Genomic DNA, 24,523 nt, shown 5'->3' with positions numbered 1-24,523 from the left:
GGCAAGTGAATTTGCCAGAACGGTGGGGATTCGAATTTCATTTTTCTTCTTTCCTCCTCGAAAAACTCGGACCTCTCTCGCCTCGCGCTGTTCTGGAAGCAACGATCGAACGAAGCCCTGGCCCTTACATCACTTTTATACCCGTCATATTTCATGCCGGCCAAACGTTCCGACGAATGATGCATTATTTAGAACGCAATTCGGGTAGAGACAAGCCGGGACCTCGTAGAACAAATGCGCGCGAAATGGGCCAAGAGCATCCGGCAGAATGTCGTTCCCTCTTCCGGCCGATCGATCGACCTACAAACTTAATTTCGCCACGAATCTTCTCCGACACGAGCAACGCGTGCAACTTCAAAAACTGGACGACATAAATTTCGCTTCTCGAAACGTGCTTCGTCCGATTTGTTTCATTCTCTCGACGAATTAAATTTTTAGAAAAATTATATTAGATTTAATAGAGTAATACTTGAATAATAAAATAAATGTTATGGCTTCGAACAGGATGTTAATTTCGTCGAAAGAATCTTGGCGCGAGCTCGATAATTGCAGAAATGAAGAATCAGAAGGCAATCAAAATGATTGCAAATGAAATGTTAATAAATTTAAATCTGAAGCATCGTTCGAATTTATATTGTTGAAATTGGATTTACCGATCGAAGAGAAATTAAAAGATAATTAGCAAAAGCATCAGAAGTATCGAATATATATTTCTTTCCTTTGTTTTTTTTTTTTTTTTTTTTTTTTGATTTCATTCCTATGAATGGAAAACTAACAATTCGGTTTTTTTTTAATCCACGTGTCAACCGCATATTTCGTTTTGTCAAAAGAAAAGGGGTAAAGCAAGAAAGATAGGAATTTCGTGTAGAGTGAGAGGTGCATTATTTAGACGCAATTTTTTCTGCAATCACCGACACGCAAATGAATAGGGAACGGGCAAAGCGAAGTGAGAAGATTAATATTTCGAACCGACATCCGACCAACTTTCAATCCTATCCTTTCTTTCGGGTTCCCACGTTTTACGTGGCAAATAATGAAAACTATGGGCACAAACCGCGAAGAGTTCATTGTGAAACTGTTCGTGAACACGCAGGTTGCATATAGTTTTATTTTAGGAGACTTTTGTAGAATTTATAGAATTTATAGAATTTTATTTTTGGGCGACATGTAAAAAATTTGTATTGATCGAAGAAAATTTCGTGGATCAAATCAAGTGGATCCATGTTTTAAATTTGAATGATCCTAATGTACAAGAGAGATATTTTACAATTGCTTCTACTAATAGCATTATTTTTATTAATTTGAATTATTTTTAGGTTAGGTTCATCTTTAATAGTTTTAATATAACAAAGAAAGTATTAGTATTTTATTATTATATTATTATAATCGATTTTTAGTAATCGAAAAGTTTGATTCAAATACAAAAATACAAATACGTGATATGAAATTCTATAAAAAGAAATGCCATCTGTATTTTTAAATTAGCTTCATGTCTGAAACTCTTTAGTGATTTTCATATATGAAAGAAAATTGTATTTTTATTTTAAATAATGAAGAAAATATATACATAGAATTTCACAATTTATAGGTTATGTTTCATATCGTATTTCATTCTAATCCTCTTTCATTCATTTTCTACGCGTTTGAATATTTTTCAATAGTTTTTTCATTCGCTGAATCATTTTATTTTTAACTGTTAAAATTTCGTTTAAAAAAAGAAACACAAATAAACTCTAATAAACATCGGTTTATTCGTGAATTCAATTGTCGAACGACTGTTCAATTTGCACAAAGGATACGTCAATCGACTCTTTAATTAATACCAATCGATTATTAATGCACGTTAATTATTAACCTCGGATATATTTTCGTAATTACATGCCGTTAATTCGCCTGCGTCACGTCTAGTTACGGAAAGAGAAACCCGTTCATAGTTGCAACATCGCACGTCATTCTCGCTACATCGTGCTTTATTAAATAATGAGAATCGATGTTTCCTTGCACCAGGTCAATAGACGTGTCGAATCGAAAGTAAAGTTACTGGTAAGTGGATTTATCGGGCTGAATGGTCGAATGGCAATTTATCGCTGTGCTTAATTAACTCCACGGACACTAATGGGCTCGGGGGTGGAGCGTTTAATTCGAAAGGGTACGCATAGGGCACGAAGAAAGACCAAGTAATGTCGGAGGGATGTAATTAAAGGTCTGGAGACGCTGCGCTGGAGTCTCTGATATTCGTGTCATTGAAAATCGAGCGACAATTTTAGGTTTTTTGCAACTATTATTATTATTACTATTTATTTTAAATAATGTGTAAAGATATTGTAATAAAGAAATTGAACGGTGTTGATGTATTGCAATTGTTGGTAAAAAAATGATTTCGAATAACAAATAAATTGAATTTATCGATACTCGTTTAATCAAAATTTTATGAATATTTATACAACAAATAGATTTATTTTCCTTCTATTGTTTTTTAAATTGCTTATTTTTATAAACATTAAATATTCATAATATTCTGATCAAATATTCAAGAAAATTTGATAATTTATTGCAAAATTGAACTAACATTAAAAATATAGAGAAAGTATAATAGTAAAATTATTGGTAATAAATTATTGTAGTAAGTGTGTAAAAGAAATAATCTATTATTTTTCATTTAATTTTCTAATTTTAATAATTTCGTTTATAAATTAAATTTAGAAGAGGGCATAGTAATCACATTTTATATTCTGGACATATAAAGTTTCAATTATAATGATTAATTAATAGAAAGCAACTTCTTTTTTACGTTACGTAAAAAGTTTCTGGTTTCTGGAAATAGTGAATAAAAGGAAATAGATGCGTTGCATAAAAATAACAAAAGTTCATTAACGTGTAATTCTACGATAACGTTGGAATAAAAATCGAGAGGTGCATTGAATGGAACTGCTTTTTTCCATAAACGCAAAAGCACGTTGCTCCCTCTCCCAACTATTTCTTCTTTTCTCCGCAAATTTTTTTGCAATTAAAATGCAGTGGCATATTATGGATTGTATTTTCCAATCTTCTGTTTAAAAAAACTCTAATATTCTATATATAATCAAAGATTAAAAATTTATTTGTATATATCATTTCATCTTTTAAAAAATGAATTATCCTTGAGAATTTAAATATCTTTAAAATAAATAATTTTTAAATAAAACTACTTACGCGACAGATAAGAAAAAAGAATTTTATTTTTACGTTAAAATAATCACTCGTTCTCACGCGAATCCAATGAATAAGACGTCAATCTAATGATTATAAACTCGAAGAAAACTGAGAATCAAGATGCGATAAAAGGCATGGAATTCATCAGTCATGTCGCATCACATTTATGACTATCTAGGACGCTCCCATCCTCTTTCTTAATACTGATAATATTTCAATGGCTAGTCCGGAAAGGGAAGGAAGTTCGGCCGGAAGGAATTGCAGAATTCATCGATCGCAATTGTCCGGATATCTAATAACGAATTACTCTCGACATTAATTACTAATCCAATTTATATCTAAATTCGAGATGCAAGAAATTTAGAACAAACTTGAAAAAATTGAATTAAAATTTATCGTTTAACTTTAAATTATTTATTATTCACAGGTTCGAAAATTTCTATATCTTCGTGAAAACAAATAAAAATTATAAGTTACTGGTTAGGTCAATTAAATCTTCATCTCATTATCAAATATATCATCTAAAAATAATTTACTTTATTCAAATATTTCAACATTAAAATAATTTTCATCTCAAGAAATAAATAAATAGATAAATAAAACTCACTGCAACTGGACGTTAAAAAGCATTGGAAAAATCGGTCGGTCATTTGATAACGTTTTTACCGACACGAAGTTCGTCTCCGAATCTAGGGAAAAAGTTTCATTTTACAGGCATAAATCCGCATGATGGCGAGAGATTTTTATAACGGGTCCAATTCAATGGGAAAAAAGAATGAACGATGGAAGCCCGCATCGTCGAGTTCATTAGACTTCTTCGCGTATCGTGAACGCTTAAAAGGCCTGTAAAACACGGCAGCAGACATGATCGATCGCCAACCATTATTTGTCGTTATGGAAGACGTGCCGGTATTCTCGCTAAGAAATTGACGATTTGTATTCGTGGCCGATTAAACATCATTAACTTTTTCTGATTACTCTTCTCAATGAGAGCGCTTTTTCTCGAACTTTAGATATGACATGGTATTGAAGATATATTAATTACGATATTACGCTTCGGTTTAAAAGAGATTATTATTTCTATCGAGTTTGAATATTTTTTATTTTTATACATTAAATTTTTTTTTCTCCTTCTCTTTTATTTTATTCCAATTTTCTATTTTCGTTTCCATTTTTTCATAAAAATTGTGAAATACGATTTATTTTATTTTAATGAAAATTATAGGGAAAAAGGCAGTTATTATACAGAATTCAGACAGATAAGTTTATAAATTTAATCTCCTCTTTCCTCTATTTTATCTAAGAGATGTACAAAATATTTGTTTTTTTTTTTTACTGATTTACTGAATTATACGAGATGTAAAAAATTTTGACTTGATTTATGAAGGCTAAATCCGGTCTATATGAATGTTCTACGGTAGATAAGCGTGTGATTTTAATTCCACCTCTTTTCACCTCTCTTTTTTTTTTTTTTTAAGAACGATCATTTCATTCTTGTAAGAATTATAAATACATGAAATAATAAAATACGAACTTAGTTTACGACAAATTTTCCTCGTATGAATATTTTACAATGTATAGAATTTATGACTCTAATTTTCCTTTCCACTTTCTTTTTACTCCTAAAAATTAAAAAAAAAAAGAAAAAAATTATTTCATCTTTGTGAGAATTATACGAGATAAAAGGATACTCGTCTTGTCAGAATTATGATAAATGAAATTCCTTTGCACGAATCTTTTACGATGGATGAACTCGCAAATTCTAATTTTCCTTTCCATTTTAATAAACCTTGATGGTTTCTTTCGCTTTTGTAAGATTTACACGAGCTATAAAGAATTGTAAACTGGTTTACGATAGACGAAATAAAATCTTGCATGGCGGGGAACAGGTTTTCGAGAGAATCATTAATATTCATGCTTGCCAGATGAGGTACCTAGGTATCGCCTTTTCCCTCTTACACTCTTCGAGTTATTTTTCCATAAAGGAATTTGCCATCGAATATTATTTACACACTCGTCGATGCTCAGAGAGAGAAAAAAAAAGAGAGCAACTTTTTGAATCGCAATTTCTTCAATTTTAATGATAAAAAAAATTATAAATTCTACATTACTATACTACATTTACTAATGATTTTTATAAAGATTGGAATCACTATTCAATAATGTATTATTATAATTTTGATTTGAATAATATGTTAAGTACAATTTTAAATAAGCAACAGGAATGGAGTATTTAATAATAATTACCATATCATAAAATATTGTATATTATTTCTCTTCTTTTCTGCTTGATTTTATGATGCATAATGACTTCTAATTATATGTAATAAGAAGTATATGTTTCGTTGATCAAGCACATGATCAAGCACAATGAATTGATCATAATAATAATTGTATATAAAAATATCTATGCAAAATATAATATCTAAAATTAATATTTTGAAAAATAAAAATCCACAGTCAAAACTAATATTGACCATTCCATTCAACGTCCACGATCCACAAAGACAATGGAAAGTTAAATCGATCGAAGCGATAAAAATAAAAATTAATCCAAACTGATCATTTCATTCGATTTCCTAATCGACACGATAATCTGGAAACCATAACTGATCCAAGCAATTAGAAACTGTTGTGCTCACCGCAAGAAACAACTATTCACAGCCTCGTTCACGGCGTATAAACTCGAAATATGGCGCAATTTGCGTCAAAACTTTGGAAGATCGGGTTGTCAGGCATGGACAAAGGGAAATCCGCAAGTCGGAGGCCGGAGAATTTCATATTGCTTCCCCTTTTGCAACCCCTCCACAGAACTTATCCCCCAAGATCACAAACTTGAACGCGTAATTGTTTTAACGGTCGAAATCGTGGCATGTATTTCGATTCCAAGGAAACTATGCATCCAGTTGATCGAAACTATTGTTGAAGTACATCTTTATGGGCTCTATTGTTTTTGTAAATTGATCAAAGTTAGAGAAATCGAATGATTATGATTCATGATCGTCTGATAGTCTGATACTTGTGAGTTTATTAAAACAATTTTGATATTGGAATTATAGTGAATTGAGAGAAATAAATTTTGTTACTTTGCAAATGTTTTTTTTCTGTATTAAACATTAAATGTTTATTAAAAATATTCATATTTATTTTAGAATGTCAATAAAATATTCTATTGATTATTGAAATTTAATACGATATATATATAAAACAGATTGCTTAATCAATTATTTATCTAAATTACTTTCATTATTATTAGATGGATTATAATTTCCTTTGTAAACAATTTTGATATTCTCAAAGTGACGAGACTCGTGATGAATATTATTTTGTAGTTCGCGATTCATCTTCATTTATTGGCACGAACTTTCGTCTGACCTCCACTCTCTTCCATCAATTGAACTCAAAATAAAGAACGAACTTAATCAGAATTTTCCAAAGAATCACTTCTAATCTATCTCCATTAATCTCATCAACCCTTAATCATAACTCCAAACAATACAAACCCTCTGAATACTGATATTAGAAGGTACTACCCCTCGATTAGCTCGATAGCTTTCAAATTAACCATCTTTTTATCATTTTCTACATTTTTCCTTCCCTGTACGTCACTCAATTTCGAGCTTAAAATTGTCTCGTTTTAACCCATACCAACGAGATGCAAAGGGATATCAAGCGATAATTTCTTTTCTTTTTTTTTCTCTCTCCCCCAAGAAGAATTATTCACCACCAGACACTTATATCCGCGGTTGGAACTCGCCATTATAATTCTTCTCAGAGGTAAATAACCACGGTGCACGCCCTTGTATCGCTCGTTTTCATAAATCGAGCCACGGGATCTCCGCTCCTTGGACAAAGGAAGGAGGCAAGATAGAAGAAGGGCGAGGTTTGATAATGAACCCGAGGAGATACGAAGGAGTATCGTGGAATAAATCCAAGTAACGGAACGAATGATAAAGCGTGGAAGGGCTGTGGAAGGATCCTGGAAGAACAGTAGGATAGCGTTATCGAGGCGAGAACGTGGCAAGCAGAAATATAACGCTGGCCTCCTCTTTTGTCCCTGCGTCGCAACACCGCTTAACGAACTGAAAATCATCCCCGATTCATCTTTGATGAAATGGCCCGTTTGCAAGCCAACCCTTGTTCGAAGGGTTTGTTGGAGGATTATGTTGTTTAATGTTTGTTAGAGAATTTGTTATTTGCGTAGAGAAGATGAGAAGAGGTTAGTGAATTCTGTACGATTTTTTTTTGTTAAAAATAGAAAATTTTCTACTCGGCGTAATTTTGGAAGAAGAAAATTTTTACTTGTTTAAAATTAGGAGCAATCCAAGGATAAAGAATAAATACGCTCTGTCCAATATATAATCAATCATCCTTCAAACACTCACCGTTTCACCGCCGAATCTATTCCAACGTTCAAACGTAATTCTTTTCTCCCACAAAGCTTCACTTTGGAATTCTGGAACATAAAAGGAGAAATAAATAATATAAAGAATCAGAAGAATGATCAAAATATATCTATATATCGAAATTAGAGATTCTTTTTGTAAGCTTCTTCCCACTCGTCCTATCGTCCGCCGGCTATTAAAAATTCAAAGACACGATTCGAGAATGAGAGAGAATTTGAAAGAGAAATCGAAGTTCTAACTCGGTTGCGGCTTCGACGAAAAAAAAGCACCCCTGACCTTCGAGCATCTCCAGAGACGATCGTTCCTACCCTCTTTCATCCCGATGGATTGTTCGCCTTTCCCTCTCGACAAGAAGTTTCATTCGTCTGCAACGCTTTCAGCCTCCTTCTTCCCTTCGAAACTAGCGAAGAAACGACTTTGTATTATATCGACCCCGTAGGGAAGGAAATAATGTCGGAAATATCAACCCTTTAGAAAGGCTTTGTTTTCTCCCCCCTCTCTAACTCTCTCTCTCTCTCTCTCTCTCTCTCTCTCTCTCTCTCTCTCTCTCTCTCTCTCTCTCTCTTTCTCTCTCTCTCTCTCTCTCTCTCTCTCTCTCTCTCTCTCTCTCTAGTTACGTCTGTTTGAAGTATGTGTGGATATATTTGGAAAGAGATATTAGAAGATAACGAGGAGTAATGGTTTCTTATTTAATCCCTTTAAGTTTAAATGAACGCCGCCATTAAAGTGTAACGAGAATTGGGGAAGTTGGAATACGAATGTTCTTCGATTTGATTCAAAAGGGGATTTGTTCTTAAATTTATAACAAGTTTTTGACTTTTCGAAATTCTTGAACGTTCAAATTGGCGAACTTTGAAGTTTCTTTGGAATTCTAATAGAGATTTGTAAAGTTCGGAATGTACAAACTTTTTAATGATAGAATACTTGAAAATTTGAAAAATCGATAATACTAGAATTTTTTCGAACTTTGAAATTTTCGAAAAAGTTTGGAAAAGTTTAGAATTGTTGTAGAACAATTTTAAAATTCTGAAATGTTGAAAAAAATCTGTCATTGAGAGATCGATTTCAATTGGTTTCGTGTTACCGTGGTATAAAATATTTTTCCAATTCGAAGAACGAGAGAAAACACGATGCGGAAACGAATAAACGAAGATCAGAATTCGAAAGAGAAGGTTCGAAATAACGAGAACCGACGATTATCGACAGCTGTCGACGATATCTGGATTCTAGAAGACTCAAGTAAAAATCATCGATCGTATATTCGAAGTGGTAGATACGAAGAGGTTTATAAAATGACCTACTTTCCTTCCACACGATTGCACTTTTTCCCCGATAAAAGATAAAATTTTACAATGGGAAGAAATCATATTTGGGATATATTGTTTTTAAATTGCAAATCTTCATGGCACAGCCATCTTTCTATAATCCTTTTTTCTTTATGATATAAATTCAAAATAACATTAAATTCGCGTGCATTTCAATAAATAGTACGTAATAAAAAATAATATAACTATGTGATATAAAAGTTTTCTTCTCGATTCAATAGCTTTTAAATTTCTTCGAAATTTTAAAATTCTTGATTTTCTTTGTTATTCTGAATATATTTCATAGCGAAAAATATAATATATATATATATATACATATTTATAAGTAATTTAAAACACATCGAATATTTGTGTTCGACGTACGTGCAATAACCAAGAATAAATAATACGTATTTGGATAAAAAGATGACAAATATTTACGTTATAAACCGAACTGATAAATCTCGTCAAATAAATAACAATAAAATATATGTTTCAAAAATAAATCATCGCGATTCGACGGTAGAATTTTTGCTATTCGCAATCAATCTCGCTCTCTTTGTCTACGTTACCAGCCACGAATAATTGATTATTATTTCTCATTAGTGTAAACCATTTCCTCGACGATATAATATATTTTCACACGTTCGATTTTCACGTTCGTCAATCTGTTCACGCGTTTCGCGTGAAATTTCAACGTGTCGAACGTTTTATCGTGGCGATAAATAAAAAATAATTTTTCTGAAATATGCCGACGTTGTCACGGTTTGATTTAAAACGAAAAGCGGAATGATTTTTCGTGATTAACTCGATACAAAAATTTTATCTTCGCTTTAATCTTCCCTTTTACCTAAAAATTTTAACTAAAAATCTCGTTTTTTAAAATTTTTAAATAAAATTATTAAACACCGTTAAGACAAATTATTTTGAGGTAATTCAAATGAAATGTAAATGTTGAAAATTATATAGAAATTGTCACTTAATTTTAAAATTCACATTTATCGTGTATCTTTCTTCAGTTATATAATATTTCTTCAATCATATTTAACCTTATATACTTCATTAATTACTTTTTGGAAGTATTATTCCACATGAATTGAACGTGTTCCAAGAACTCGAGAAGCGATAAATTATTGTAAAATTCACATTTACCTTTCTTCAATTATATAATATTTCTTCAATCATATTTAACCTCATATACTTCATTAATTACTTTTTGGAAGTAATGTTCCACGAATTGAACGTGTTCCAAGAATTCGAGGAACCGCGATAAATTACTGTAAAATTCACATTTAACGTGTATTTACATTTACCTTTCTTTAATTATATAATATTTCTTCAATCATATTTAACATTATATACTTCATTAATTAATTACTTTTTGGAAGTAATGTTCCACGCGAATTGAACGTGTTCCAAGAACTCGAGGAGCCGCGATAAATTACCGTAAAATTCACATTTATCGCGTACGTTTATCTTTCTTCAATTATATAATATTTCTTCGATCATATTTAACCTTATATACTTCATTAATTACTTTTTGGAAGTAATGTTCCACGCGAATTGAACGTGTTCCAAGGACTCGAGGAACCGCGATAAATTACTGTAATTCAAATTACTTATAATCACGTAGCACTTATCGAAATTCAGGAAGTGGTTCGTTTGCAGGAGTGGGATTCGATAAAAATTAATTAGCTCCTTGCTGACCTTGCTCGCTCAGTTTAATCATGCGCGTCGCATTTTTTTTTATCGTTTTATGAACGATACGATAGCTTCGATGTCGTCATTAAAAAAATGTCATAACAGCTTATGACAAAGTATTCATTAATTGTGTCGACATCGAGCGATCGCGGTGTCAGTCCTTCAATACGATGATTCAGATCGGCGCAAAGCGATAACTTGCTATAATTATAAAGATCTATTGAAGATGACATTATTAGATATACGTGGTGTCAACGTATGATTAATGTGTTATAAAAATAGATTGATCTGCAATTTTTATTTTATGTGCGTTAAAAAAACTTAAAGTGAAGAATAAAAAATACAAAATAATTACTGCTCGTTGATCGTTGCGATTGTTTACATATATAAATTTTTTAATGTCTGATTTTCTGGCAACCTGGCAATCTTTGAAAAGCTTCATTTCTACCAACTTTCTTTCGATATCTTAGAATATCGATTCTTCAAAAATATTTCGTATACTAAAAAAAACTTTTAACTCTAACACTGGAAATTTTCTTATTCGAGTTGAATTTCTACTAATTTTTCTCCATCTCTATCTCTTGCAAACTTCAATCTTACCTATAACTCGATAGATCAATCATCGAAATTTTTGTAAGGATTAATTTTTATATTACATAACGATTTTTGTAAAAATTGTTTAATTTGTTCCTTCCTCGACATTTCCCCGGTCAAATATCATTTTTAATCGAGACGAAGCGGCACGCAATAACGAATATTTCATGTCCCCTGCACAGAACAAGGGCAAATGGGTCCATTGCAACTGCAATTAACGTTATGTTACAATTAATATCGAGTCAACGAAACGGCCGCGTGCTTTTCCACGAAATCACGTTTAATCGGATCGCACGAAATACGATTCGCTATCAATCTCGAGACAGTCGCCCATTTTCGTGACAACTTGCCTGTCGTTTATGCGCAACGATTTTCCTCGTTATTTGCCGATTTCTCTTTCTCTAATATGATCGAACAATTTTTTCTTCTTTTTTTTTTTTCATTTCATTTAGATTCGATGGACGAATGCTTTTTTGATAATTTCTCTTTTTTTTTTACTTTAATGGAACGTTTTTCGAGTTTTTGAAAAACTTTCATTTTAAAGAATAGGTTATGATATGGTTATAATATTATTTGTCGATAAAAAATGATTTAATCGGAAATTCAGTTTAATTTTTCGCGTTATATTCGCTGATTATAGTTTTTTTTTTAATTATTTGTAAATTTGAAGGTATAAATTGGATAAGAAAAATTATTGCTATTTCTGCGTACATATTGTACGTTGATTAAATGTCAAATAGAAGAAAGTTTTGAGTACCAGCATCATAGAACTTCCAACAAGTTTATTTGCACGATTCTAATTTCATTCGCACACATTTCTTTCACACTTATCCACTTATTTGACAAGATTCATTGTTAAACAATAATTTTAAACTTTATAAATAATGATCTTCTGAAAAGACTATTAATCTTTCCGTTAAATAATTCTATACTTCTCCATATAAAATTTCAACAAGTAGATTTCCAGTAGTTCTCGACTCGTCGAAATCGTTCCCTCGTAAATCGTGAATCTCATTGATCGAAATTTTGCGATCCATTTCACAAACTGATACAGTGTGCAACTATTTCCTTCAGTTACGCGATGTTATAGATATAATATTTCTATATCTCTATACTATATATGTATATATATTACACATATTATATAATATTTTATAGAGAGATATTACATAAAATACTCGTATGTACATTAAATGATCATAAAAGAATAAAAGCCAAGTTGGGAAAGATGAGAAATATTTTATACGACATTTTTATCGAGGCAAGCAATAAATTTTTACCGTGCCATCAACCTATACTTTTACGATAACAGATCAACAGAACGAACGATATATGAAAGAAAGGAATAATTTATAATAAATATCGTTCCACTCGTAAATAACACACGCAGTTTATAAATCTATAATAGCACAAGTTGTTGAATAACTCGAAAACGAAAGACTTTAAAAATACACCGACATATTTCCCAATAAAATTGAATTGTTATACATTAAAATTTTTAACAAAACATCTCGAATTTTCGACTCGATATACGAGGATAATTCGTCAAATCTTTGAGAAGAGATTCGACGAATCCATCCAAAAGATTTTATTTCCTTCTTCGATCAAATGTTTCGCGCCTCGAATTCATCGAGGCGGTCGTCCTTTTACGGATGCGCGAGACTTTCACGATGATCCAAGGACAATGAGATGCGACGTGAAGGGAGAGAGAAAGAGAAAGAACGATTCACTTGGAGCAACGAGCGAGGAAGCGCGTGGGCATAATGATGCGTTGCTTGTGCGAAAAGTATTTTCAAGAGTATATGCAAATGTAACGCTCGTGAAACTGCGCGACAATCGGTTTGAAATTAGACGATACGGGAAGTGGAGTTGGATCGCTTTGGGGTAGACAGGTGTTAAGGGTAAGTTTGTGTTTTCTCTCGAAGAAAATTGAAAGACGGATGATGGATGAGGCGATTTTTTGGAAAATCGGTGGAGGCGATGGTGAGAATGTTGTGTATTCTGAGAGATTGAATTTTGAAGAAAAAAAAAGGGAAATATATTTTTCATCATCACTTTTGTGAAAATATTTCAACGGAGAAAAAATATTTTATCGATCATAATGTTATTGAATCATAATGTTAACTTGACCTTCCTGTTATTATTTCATTATAGAAATTAATATCGTGATACCAATGTCAGATTATATTATTATAATATTATTTTTAATATTCGTGTTATCGTAAATTGATAATAAACCAATATTTCTTTATTTCCAGGATATTTCCAGAAAGAGACGGAACGCCCAAAGCTTATCCGTCTACCATCACAAATCATCAAACTACGCTTCTGCTTCAGGAAAGCAAGTTTCTCCACGATAGCTTGTCACAATAAATTATGTCAGTCACATCTGGATCTCTAAGATGAAATGGACACTTTCAACGAGATGACATCATTTCGATCGTTATCTTAATTAATAAAAGTACTGCTATATTCTACAATTAATCACAATTTATCCCTCAACGTATGAATATCGTACTTCAAGAAAAAAAAAATTCACTTCAGGCTACGAAATTTTAAACAAGAAACAACCTTAAACTTATCAAATTATCATCACGAACAAAGATTTAAATATTAAGACAAAATATATTTTTAGGTTATGTCGCGTCAAAAGTAAAAGAATGCATTGCATCTCGAGCAAAAGTATTATGTAAATGCAATATCCCTAAATCAACATTACGGCATCAAATTACAGTGCAAACAACGCTCGTTGTTGCACCACGATGTAAATACCTATTCCTTATAGATAAGTAAGTTAGCGTAAAAAAAAAAAAAAAAGGAAAGAAAGAAAAAGGCAAAATTGGCGAGTCACCGAAGCGAGAATAACGTACGAGTGGCTCGTCCAATGCACGCGTATCGGTAATAAGAAGTGGTTCTGCAATTAGCGTTGAATAATTAAAGGGTCGTTAATCCCAGACGGGCATACTGAAATAATTTCGAACGGCGAAAGAGAAGAATGGAAGGAATAAGATGAACCAGAAAACCTTCCAAATGCCTTCTCCACGACGAGGCACGAAATTGGAGAAACTATCGATCGTTTCGGTATCTACGTCTTAATTCTTGCCACCGTTTCTACGCGGGAATGCAATAATCGTACGTTAAACGTGACACAGCTCCCTATATAATTAATGTCACATGAGGGGCGAGTGTCGCGTTGCACAATGCATTCGCAATGCCGCTGAAGCACCGTAATTACCGTGAGTTTGTCTTGCCTACCCTGACAATGTGCCGTAGTTGCAAAGAAACGTGGCAAAAACTGGTTATTCCTTTCTTTTTTTCTTTTCTTTTCTTTTCTTCTTTTTTTTTAGGGAAGGATTTAACAGCGTTGTTTGTTTTAATTCGTTTTAATCCTGAGGCTTCCTTTTTGTGATCGAGACGAATGATTGTGAGAAGAGTGAAATCACGTAGCAGGTTGTATCACGACTTTGAGGTAAGCGTTAAATCGAAGGAATAATAAATAACGCTTTTCAAGATCTTGTTATTTTTCAGTTGCAAACCGATCCAAAATTATTTTCGTTTACGCTTCTTGTTCAGGAGAGGTTTAATGGTTCGTCAACAGTTGAATGAAGAATTGGATTTGGATGGGATTCGAGCTAATTTATTAAAGATTTTTTCTTTTTTTTTTTTTTTAGTAAGAAAAGAAGACGATAATTTTGTTTATTTTCGTTCCGGCAAGAATATCTTTTTAATACACTTTTGAGTTGCATTAATTGTACAATTTCTCATTTCTTTTTATATTCAAATTTAATTTCCGTAATTGACACTTTTGAGTTGCATTAATTGTACAATTTCTCATTTCTTTTTATATTCAAATTTAATTTCTCGTGAGTATCTATTTCACTATCCGATTTCACATAAATTTCCCATTTAATTCGAAAACAGAGGGTTGATTACATATAAATTATTAAATTATCACAACTACGGCGCAATTCATCCGCACACAACTATTATTATCAGATTGATACTTCACTGCAAATTCAATGGATATACCTTTCCTTATAATAGGGGCAAGACAGCTCGGGAAGAAACTAATGAATTATTAATCACAGATACATATCTCGAATCCTCTTTTATTAAATTTCTCCGTTTCCCAATTTCGATATTTTACGGATATTTACATTATTTATGAGAAAATATCGACCGAGGAAGACGGAAAAATTCCAGAAACACGAAAACCGTTCCATCCATTCTTATACCTTTCCACAGAAATAACTTCTTCGATCGATATTAAAAGCCGCATCCCGTTAAATATCGCGAGACAAAAGCATGCAAATGGACGAGTGGGGTGGAAAAAGGGGGTGGTTTAAGGTTCGTGCTTTTATTTTTTTCGTAAATTATTTTACCGTTGCACGATCCTAAGTTCTTTTTTTCTTTTTCACAAACAACGGAAGAACGAAAGAGGAAAGAGAAGAAGGAAAAAGAAGAAAGGAAAAGAAAGATTCGTTGCGAACATATGAAAAATGCATGACGCCAAAAGGATCGTTACGCTAATTCGACGCAGCGCCAATTTCGTGTACAAACTTGGGTTGGACGGATATCATCGATCGTAATTAAAGTTGTCCATCAGTTCTCTCCACTTTGATCATTTCGCGACTCTGTGAGGGGATGTTGGGACAGATGGCGCTTCTGAGAAAGATTTCCTGAGGATGGATTTTCGATCAATGATCGTGAGAAATTTGCGCGAGGAGGGTGGATGGTGTAATGGAAGTTTGTGGTCAGTGTAATTTGATTAATTAGCTGAATTAATTGAAAGCGTCTTAATATTTAAGAGAGTTTCAGAACCGAGTTCCGTGTAAAGTAAACGGGTGCACGAGCATCTTTTAATTGGATGATGCAAATAATCGTAAATTATTTACGCGAAAGTGGAAGTTGTTAGCGTAATTGATAATTGGAATGATTATTTAAATAAATTATCTAAAAATAGTGGAATAATTTAGATATAATCTAAATTATTCCAAAAATAAATTTCTATTTTTATTATTAGATTTTGAACAATGATACGTACTAAAAATTGAGGTATTTTAATTTAATAAAAGTATGGCACATGTACGATATTATAAATATTAATTTATGTAAAAATGAAATATTCTTAATCCTTTCAAATATAAAATAATTTCACTTCTACAGAGGGAATGGTAATAACGAAATAATCGTGAATTATCCAAACTCATAAACATATTCAAGCATATTTTATGATGTAATCTCTATTGTTTCATTTTTTAACGTCTCAATTACACCTGTTTATGGCTGTAACGAGTGGTTAAAATCTCGATTTTACTACTCGTTAAATAAAAATATTTAATACTTGCACTTTATCCAGATGGTTAATTAATTTTTCATCCTCCACACGTATTTAAACCAGGAAAAAAAATGTAATAAGGAAAATAATAAAAATGAGAATGGATACGTACGTTGGATCCAATCCCACGTAAAACACAGTTACTTATCCAACAAATATTCTCCTTTGTAATCTGCAATTCATAGCGTGTGTTTAATATTCATACATTCAAATAAAAGATTCCTTGCTGTCTTATTCCCAGTCCGGCAATTATAGCATTCTTTTTGAAATTTCACAAAAATAAAGCTCGCTTAATACCTAGTGAATTGAATCAAAAAAAAAAAAACAATAATAATTGATGGAGAATCGATTAAATAAAAAAATATAAATAAAAAAGCTTCGACAAAATTATAAAACTTCATTTCTCCGATTACCAAAGCTATACAACCCGAATATCATTGAATATCGAATATACTCTTGACACTTGATATTCATCGACTTCGTCTCCAATCGAGCCAAACGAAAAATATAGAAAAAAAGAAGAAAAATATCAAAAATAAAATAAATAACCTTTGCAAAAACCTAGGAGAATGAAAGTTTCTTCGAGTCGACAAAAAAGGAAAAAACAAAAAAGAATAGATCGCTTACGACGCGTTCTCGGATCATCAAATCCTTCCCGACTTCGAGGCGGAAATTATGTCAGGGAAGGAAGCGAGAAGGAGTACTGTTGCGAGGATGCTTTGACCCGAGTGGACACGGACGCTTGTCGAGTAAATCCGTGAGAAGCAAGTAACCAAGAGGCGGATGATAACCGGCTAATCTTGGAAAACAGTTCGGTGGAAACTGTTCGCGAGCAGGGTAAACGAGTCGAAATTTCCAGTGCGGTGAGGATCCGAGGTTCGACGAGCGTGTAACTCGCGAATAACGCGATTTTCCACCGGCTCCCTCGGCACAGACCGAACGATCCTGCCCCGTATCTTCGATAATTGTACTGACTGTGTATGTGTGTGTGTTAAGAGGCAGATGTTAAGTCGGATTATCGGGGAAAATTTTGCGCATCCTCGCGTTTCTGGAGGAGGGTGGGAATATTCATACGTGTTTGGGGAGAATGGGGGACGAGGATAGGATGATGGTGATGCAAAATGAAGATTCGGAGATGTTTGTTGAGATTGTTGTAAGAGTGGTTTTGGAACGAAGGGTAGGTAAGTGCGTTGTGAGTGGGAGGAAGGGGAATAATAACAAGGGAAGAAAATAAAAGGGAAAAAATGAAGAATTAATGATAAGGGAGGAAAATTGTGAAGATAAATGGTGGTATTAGTGTTGAAAAGTAATTGATAATAGGAAGAATGGGGAATGGTAAAATAAACGTAGCTTTTTTTTTTGTTAAAAAATGATTGACAAATTGGAACAACGAATGTGAATTTATATTAACTTTTTTGTTATTAAGTAAAGAATTAGTATTGGAAAATATTTATAGGATAGAAAAAAATGATGAAACGATGAAAATAAAACAGTGATTCTTATTTTTATCCCCTCTCTCTCTTTCTTTCTCTCTGTCGATTGATTGGTAAGAGCTTATGATTCTTCGATCAAGCACAGGATATGATATTCTGGTTGGTTGAACAGAAAGCTGCTTTAAAAAAGGTTAAAGATGACTTATTTCTCTTCTTTTAAAATTTTCCTAGTGAATGTTCTTGTAAAAAAAAAAGCATATCTTTAAATAAGATACAGTTTTATTGAATTTGTTCGATGACTCGCGAATTAAAATTTGTGGTTCGTAAAGTGCCCAATTTGTATGAAAATTATACTCGAGATAGATATCTTCTATTTACACATAATTTTTCGTATTCATGGCGACATTTGTACAAATTTGTTTTTTTTAAACGTATTAGAATCAATCGTGAAAATTTCGTGATTATTTAACATAATTTCGCAATTTTTTAAATTACGAATGAATGGATCTTCAATAAAAAGCATGATATCATTAAATAAAATATTATCGTATTCAATATCGAATAAATAGATATTTTTTAAAAAATTTTTATTAGGAATTAACATTTTTTTCATTAATATATGATAAAAAAAAAATAGCTGAGAAAAATAGAAAATTGAGGAAAATGTTATACTGCGCGAAGAACATTCTGTCACATTAAGGATTAAATGACAAATGGGAGACATATGAATATCAATAATCATTACTCAAATATAATTTTTCCGCGTTTCTGATACGTGAGAAGATTCACATCCGCGGATGACAGTAATGAAAGGGCAAAGTTTGCAGATCCGAGGCAATATAGAAAATCAGGATGGATTATCCGACGAGAAGACGACGTTGCTTTTCCGTGTGCTCAGCAAAGAAACGGAAAATATGCGGGGGATGCGAAAACTTCTGATACTGAAGGAAAAAGAAGAAAAAGAAAGAGAAAAAGAGAGAATGAAAAAGAACGAGAAAGAGAGAGAGAGAGAGGAGCGGTTGGCTCTTGTAAGCACGAAGAAGAATCAATGTTCGCCAACAAAGTGGTAATACCGGGCCATCTGCTATTCGCCAGATATCAGCAGCCAACCAGTTGAGCGGAACAAAGTCGCGAAAAGAAAGAGAAAGAACGAAATCTAATGAATATTTATTTAATTCTGAGGGAGGAGAGGAAAAAAAAATTTGAAGTTTCTATAAGAATGAGAATTTTATTTTCGATGGAATGGATTTTTAGAGGTAATGGAAAAATAAATTGATATTTCATATATTATTCGATCAAAGTTTTTGATAATGTCTCGTGTAAGAGAAATAAATAAATAAAATTCGCTGGATCAATAATTTCACAACTGATACAGTATCTATGTTAACGATATTTGATTGTTTATCCCCACCACGGATAATTCTCTCGTTATCGGTGTATCGAACATTGTGTACCCCCTCTTCTCCCACCCCGCCGATCCAGTAGATCGTTCTATTTCCAGAAATTCGAATATTAATGTGGACAAACGGGCAGCAGATTCGCGCTGAATCCAACTCCCCTTCTAATTCCAAAGCTTAATCCAATCTGCATGCAATTGTCAACGAGGCAGCGCTACCGTCGGGGCTGCTTGATTTTAATTAAACCCAATGCAGATTAAATCTAGGCAGTAAACACGCCACCAGCCCCGGAGACAGATTAGAAACTCGTCTTGTCCGCATAAATTAATAACGATCAGTGTCGATCAATGTCCAACCTGGACAGTATCGATCGATTAACCTCAAAGTTAATTTAAAATACATACCATAGTTCTTCCCTAGTTTATTTATCATGGTTAAATCGATATGCAATTTTTATTTGTCGAACGATTGATTCGGTTAGAGGTAAATCCAGATCGTTCGAATAGAAAAATTGAATCGATTCGATTGTTAAATTCTGATTCCGTTAGCAAATGAATCGTTAAATTTTGTACGGTTCGATTAATTAATCGCTCGGTTGTTAAATCATGATTCCATTACTGAAATTGTTACTCTTCTGTTCAGTTTGATTATTCCATTCTGATTATATTATACAGACGGATGAATATTTTCCATAATTTTACAGAAAATAGAAAATCAATATTTATTCCGAATCCTATAAATTGGACATATCTGAATTCGAAGTAAGAGTAAAAAGAAACATTTCAAATTTCACATAAAAAAAAAAGTAATCTCAAACAGAATTACCCCGTATATAATATCGCGAATAATTTCATTCCACCAGATATCATCCAACCTAACCTCAAACACCGGAACAACTGCTCGAAAACAAACTCGAGACTCGTGTTAATAATCCATGAGACAATAAAACAATGATAATCCAGTGGAACAAAGGACAGAAATCCTTTCAACCGTTACGAGTCCCCCGAATCCCGCAATAATCAACCAAAGCCGAATCATCCGCGGAGTATAGCACGAACCCGGCACATTTGCATCAATTGTTCAAACGGTAGAGGCGCAACCGCGAGGCGCAGCAAACTTCAAGTATAAGCCGTAGTTCGAGAAGTTGCAAGTTCTCTACGGGGGCGAGAGCGTAACTAATTAAGAAAGATCCAACGTAATTAATTTGTATGCCGGACGTTTGTTTCTGCTTCAAGAATCCCGCTAATATTCGCCACGGCGATCAACCATCGCCCCGCGGATTAAGCAGCCCGTCTGCAGCCCGAGATGATTCGAGTTCCAATGGGAATATTTCGACCGCGTGGCATCCGGTTCCGGCCCGTTAATGAAACTTGGGAACGATCAACTCCGCCACCTGAGGAGTAAACTTAAAACTGGACACAAGTTCTTGATCGTGGAGATATATTGCACGAGATAAATTTGATGGATGATCTTTAATCTGTATATTTTGAAAAAATGTGCATTGTAAAAATGAAAAGATGGGGAATATATATAATTTGTTGAAAGGTATACTGTTGTAAACTTGAATTGAATTAAAATAATTTTTTTATTTGAAGAAAAAATAATGTGATCTCATTGATTAATATAACGTGTACTTGCATGTTGTAGATTATTGAGGTTAGGTTAGCTTTATAGATTACTATTGGATTTAAAAATAGATAAAATAGTGGAATATTGATTTCTCACGAATATTCACAAAAATATCTTGAGAGAATTATTGATGAATAACTTGAGTAAAAAAAAAAAAAAAGTAATTTGCACGATAAAGAAAATATCACTAATGACAATAGATAATTACAAAAAGGATCCTTGAGTGTTAATTATAGTTAAATATAATAATAACAACATAATGTATCTATTTGCTAATACACGAAAATTACGAGACAAAGTGTTGATTGCAATGAATGTATACCAGGTACAAAGTTTCGTAAATGTTACGACGTATCAACAAGTTTTTAAATTCTTTTGAGAGAGATAACAATACAATCGAAAGTGCACAAGAGAATTTAAAAACACAAAGTATTATGTATTATGATTATATGAAGTGTAATGCGTTTTTTAAACTTCATTAAGAGAAACAAAGATTATATCTATATTGTCCACTGAAAGTACGAGATTATCCGAGTTATTTTTTATTTTCTACAGAAACATAAAGATTAATTCTGTGACAATCAGCTTTCAAGAATAACTTGTTAATATTTATTTCAGACTGAAAATTTATTTCCTCTCGAAAAATTTCCATTCAGAGGTATTAAAAATATATTAAGTGGCACTTAATTAGTAATATATTGGTTGACATTTTTAATCGTTAAAAAGCAATTTATTTTTACAAGTTTTTTAAAATATAAGCTTCAATTTGCACAAAACATTTTTCATAGGGAAGTTTAATTAATTTTTTAATTTATAATACGTTGTTTCGTTATTTTCTCGAAATAACGTTGGAATTTTTTCAAAGCAATTTATCAGTTTTTTCTTTTTTTTCTTTTTGATTATTAAAAAATTGAAATATTATGAAATAAACAAAAGATTTAGATTATGAATATATTTTAAATTTAATCTTTGGAATTGATTAATTGGTATTCGATATGATTGTACAATACCATCTGCAATTTTTTGAAATCATTTATTGTAGCTTTCTTGACGTATTGGCTTGAATTTAGCACCGCAATGGAAACACGCACTATTTTAATTTGCATTTGTAACATGCACTGATACCATCGATTATGAATATGCATCTGTTGGATAAGCAGAACGATTCTGTCCATTTAAATTAATGAATGAAGTTTCGTATGCTTTTATTTACCATAACGATTCGTTCTTTACCGTTACGAACAAACGCAAACTGACAATTTTTCATTCCTCTATTATTACACATTACTCTAAACTCTAATATCAAGAAAATGTACTTTAAAAAATAATAATTTAAAATAATAATCTTAAAAGAAAAACTAAAATCCTGATAAAGTCTGTCCAATATCCATCTTAGATAAAAATAAATCCGTTTTTACCCTATTCTCCCCTAATAAATATTCCTAATCAATATTTCTCAAAATATTCACGATTAAAATTTCACAATTGTTTTACAACGTCTCGCATGTTATCATCAGTAGAAACGAACTTTTCTCCTCCGAATTAAAAACAAAAATTAAACGCAAATTATCTAACTTCGTCTTAAAAAAAGAAAAAAGAACTGCCTATCCATCTAAGCGTACTGCATTATTCTCGAAACGAATCTTTCTAATTGCCAGGACTATGAGAAGCTAACAGTATTATCATACCACCTTCTCTTAACCCGGCCAACAATTAAGCTGAAAGGCAGGACGAGTCTTTCGTCGAGATGAGTAGATTACCTTGTTAATCTGGCTACCGCGAATGTAAAGTGTATAGCCCACTTTTCCTGATATTTTCGTGGACGAGACACGTTTTTGTGTCGCCTGTGCGTGGTCCTCTCCGGTTTCAGCAAAAATAAAGAGAGACGAACGAAACGCGACAAAGACAATATTGTTACGCGCGAATAACCGTCATAGACGGAAGGAGAGGAGGGGGAAGAGAGGAAGAAGAAGAAAGAGTGGATGCCAAGTTGAATTCTGCGATTATTAGAGGAATTTTAGAAACAGAGAACTGCGCGTCATTTACGTTACTCGTATTCATGTCTCGAACGTGTAAATAACGCGAAGTTTCTCTAAAGTGTGTATAATAGGGAGTTTCGATTTCATTCATTTGCAAATAGATTCTGCGTAAATTCAAGTTAGAAGTTTCTTGGAAAAGCGAAAAAAAAGATTATGGATTTTTAAAGAATTTCGATATTTTGTTTTTATACTATTACAACCAAACAGAAAAATGGGATAATAAATATTTTTATCGACTGAAAGCGTATTGGTTACAAATAAGGATTATAAGAAAATTTTTTTCTCTTGTTTGAATGTCATCGTTGAGAGAAATTTATTTCGATAAGTGTTAATAGTGTTGAATTTCAATAATGATAGAAAATTTTAGAATAATTTTTGGTCCTTAATTTTAAAAATTTCAGAGAAATATTGTTTTGTGTTTTTAAATTGTTTTAAGAAGATTTTATAAATATCAATAAAATTTCCTAAGAAGATCATGTAGATTTTGTCCAGTATCACATTTCTGATAAAAAATAAATATTGAACTCTTTGTAATATTAATTACAACATAATATATGGATGAAGATCGATTGACAAAGTTTCCAGAAATTCTGTTCAAAGAGGATAATATATATATATATATATATATATATATATTCAAAATTCTGACGTCATTTGAGATGAAATAACGATGCACTCAAGAAAAGAAATGCTGAAAGTCGACCTTCGAATGACGATAACGACTAGGGGAAGAGGAAGTTCCTGTTCGGAACTTAATGATCAGCGAAATCTCTTTTTTCTCCAGGCAACGATCGCTCGGTCATTGCTGGGTTTTTAAAGGTTTATCGTTATTGCGGCCAAGAAATTGCCTGTATTATCTAGTGCAATTAGAGGCCTAAATGGTTTTCCAACCGTTTTTATTCAAGGGATATTTATCAAATTTTTCTTAAACAAAAGAATTCTTATCGAATCCATATATTCGAGGGAAGAAAATTTGCGACGATAAAAAAAGAAACGAGTACTCTCGAACAACGTGAAGAGAAGGAAGCGTATAAAGGATGTTCCCTATCGTGAAACAGGTTTAAACGAATGCACCTCAGCATATAATCGAAATAATCGTAAAGGAACCGAGTTTCTTCGGGTATTTCGCCTAATATCTCACCATTTGACCCCCGTAAAAATCATCATATTTTTAAACGTGCTCCCCATTGTCGCCGAAATATAAAGAAAAAGAAGAGAAGAAAAAGAAAACTCGTGAGAACCGAAACTTTTACACCCTTCTCGTCGAGAAAACGAGTGAAGCGTTTCGGAAAAAAGGAAAGGAAAAGAGGTAGAGCGCGAAAGAAAAGGATTCGATGGGAGTCATTTATTTTATGATCTAAAACTTTACGAACACTTTAATACTCGGTCTAAACAAATCACCGTCGCTTTAAAGATCTCGTTAACAAGATGTTATCTGTTAAAGACATCGTTAGAAACGTTGTTTTAATGAAGAAGAAATATAGTAAATA

The 24,523-nt window shown here is 32.5% G+C and overlaps 1 protein-coding gene across 9 annotated transcripts in view; it reads right to left on the bottom strand.

Moving 5' to 3' along the window:
• The window catches only part of LOC108004003 (putative polypeptide N-acetylgalactosaminyltransferase 9), a 326,811-nt gene that overhangs the window by 201,990 nt on the left and 100,298 nt on the right, over nt 1–24,523 (bottom strand). For 7 of the 9 annotated variants that reach the window (XM_062084087.1, XM_062084088.1, XM_017066613.3 and 4 more), the window contains one exon: nt 7,578–7,648. The exons of the other annotated variants lie outside the window; for them this stretch is intronic. The gene's annotated coding sequence lies outside the window, so the exon portion shown is untranslated. The remainder of the gene's footprint in view (nt 1–7,577; nt 7,649–24,523) is intronic. 9 annotated transcript variants of the gene reach the window in all.

Source organism: Apis cerana, linkage group LG13 (assembly GCF_029169275.1).
Source record: "Apis cerana isolate GH-2021 linkage group LG13, AcerK_1.0, whole genome shotgun sequence".
Lineage (NCBI taxonomy): Eukaryota > Metazoa > Arthropoda > Insecta > Hymenoptera > Apidae > Apis > Apis cerana.
This window is presented reverse-complemented; position numbering and strand designations above follow the sequence as displayed.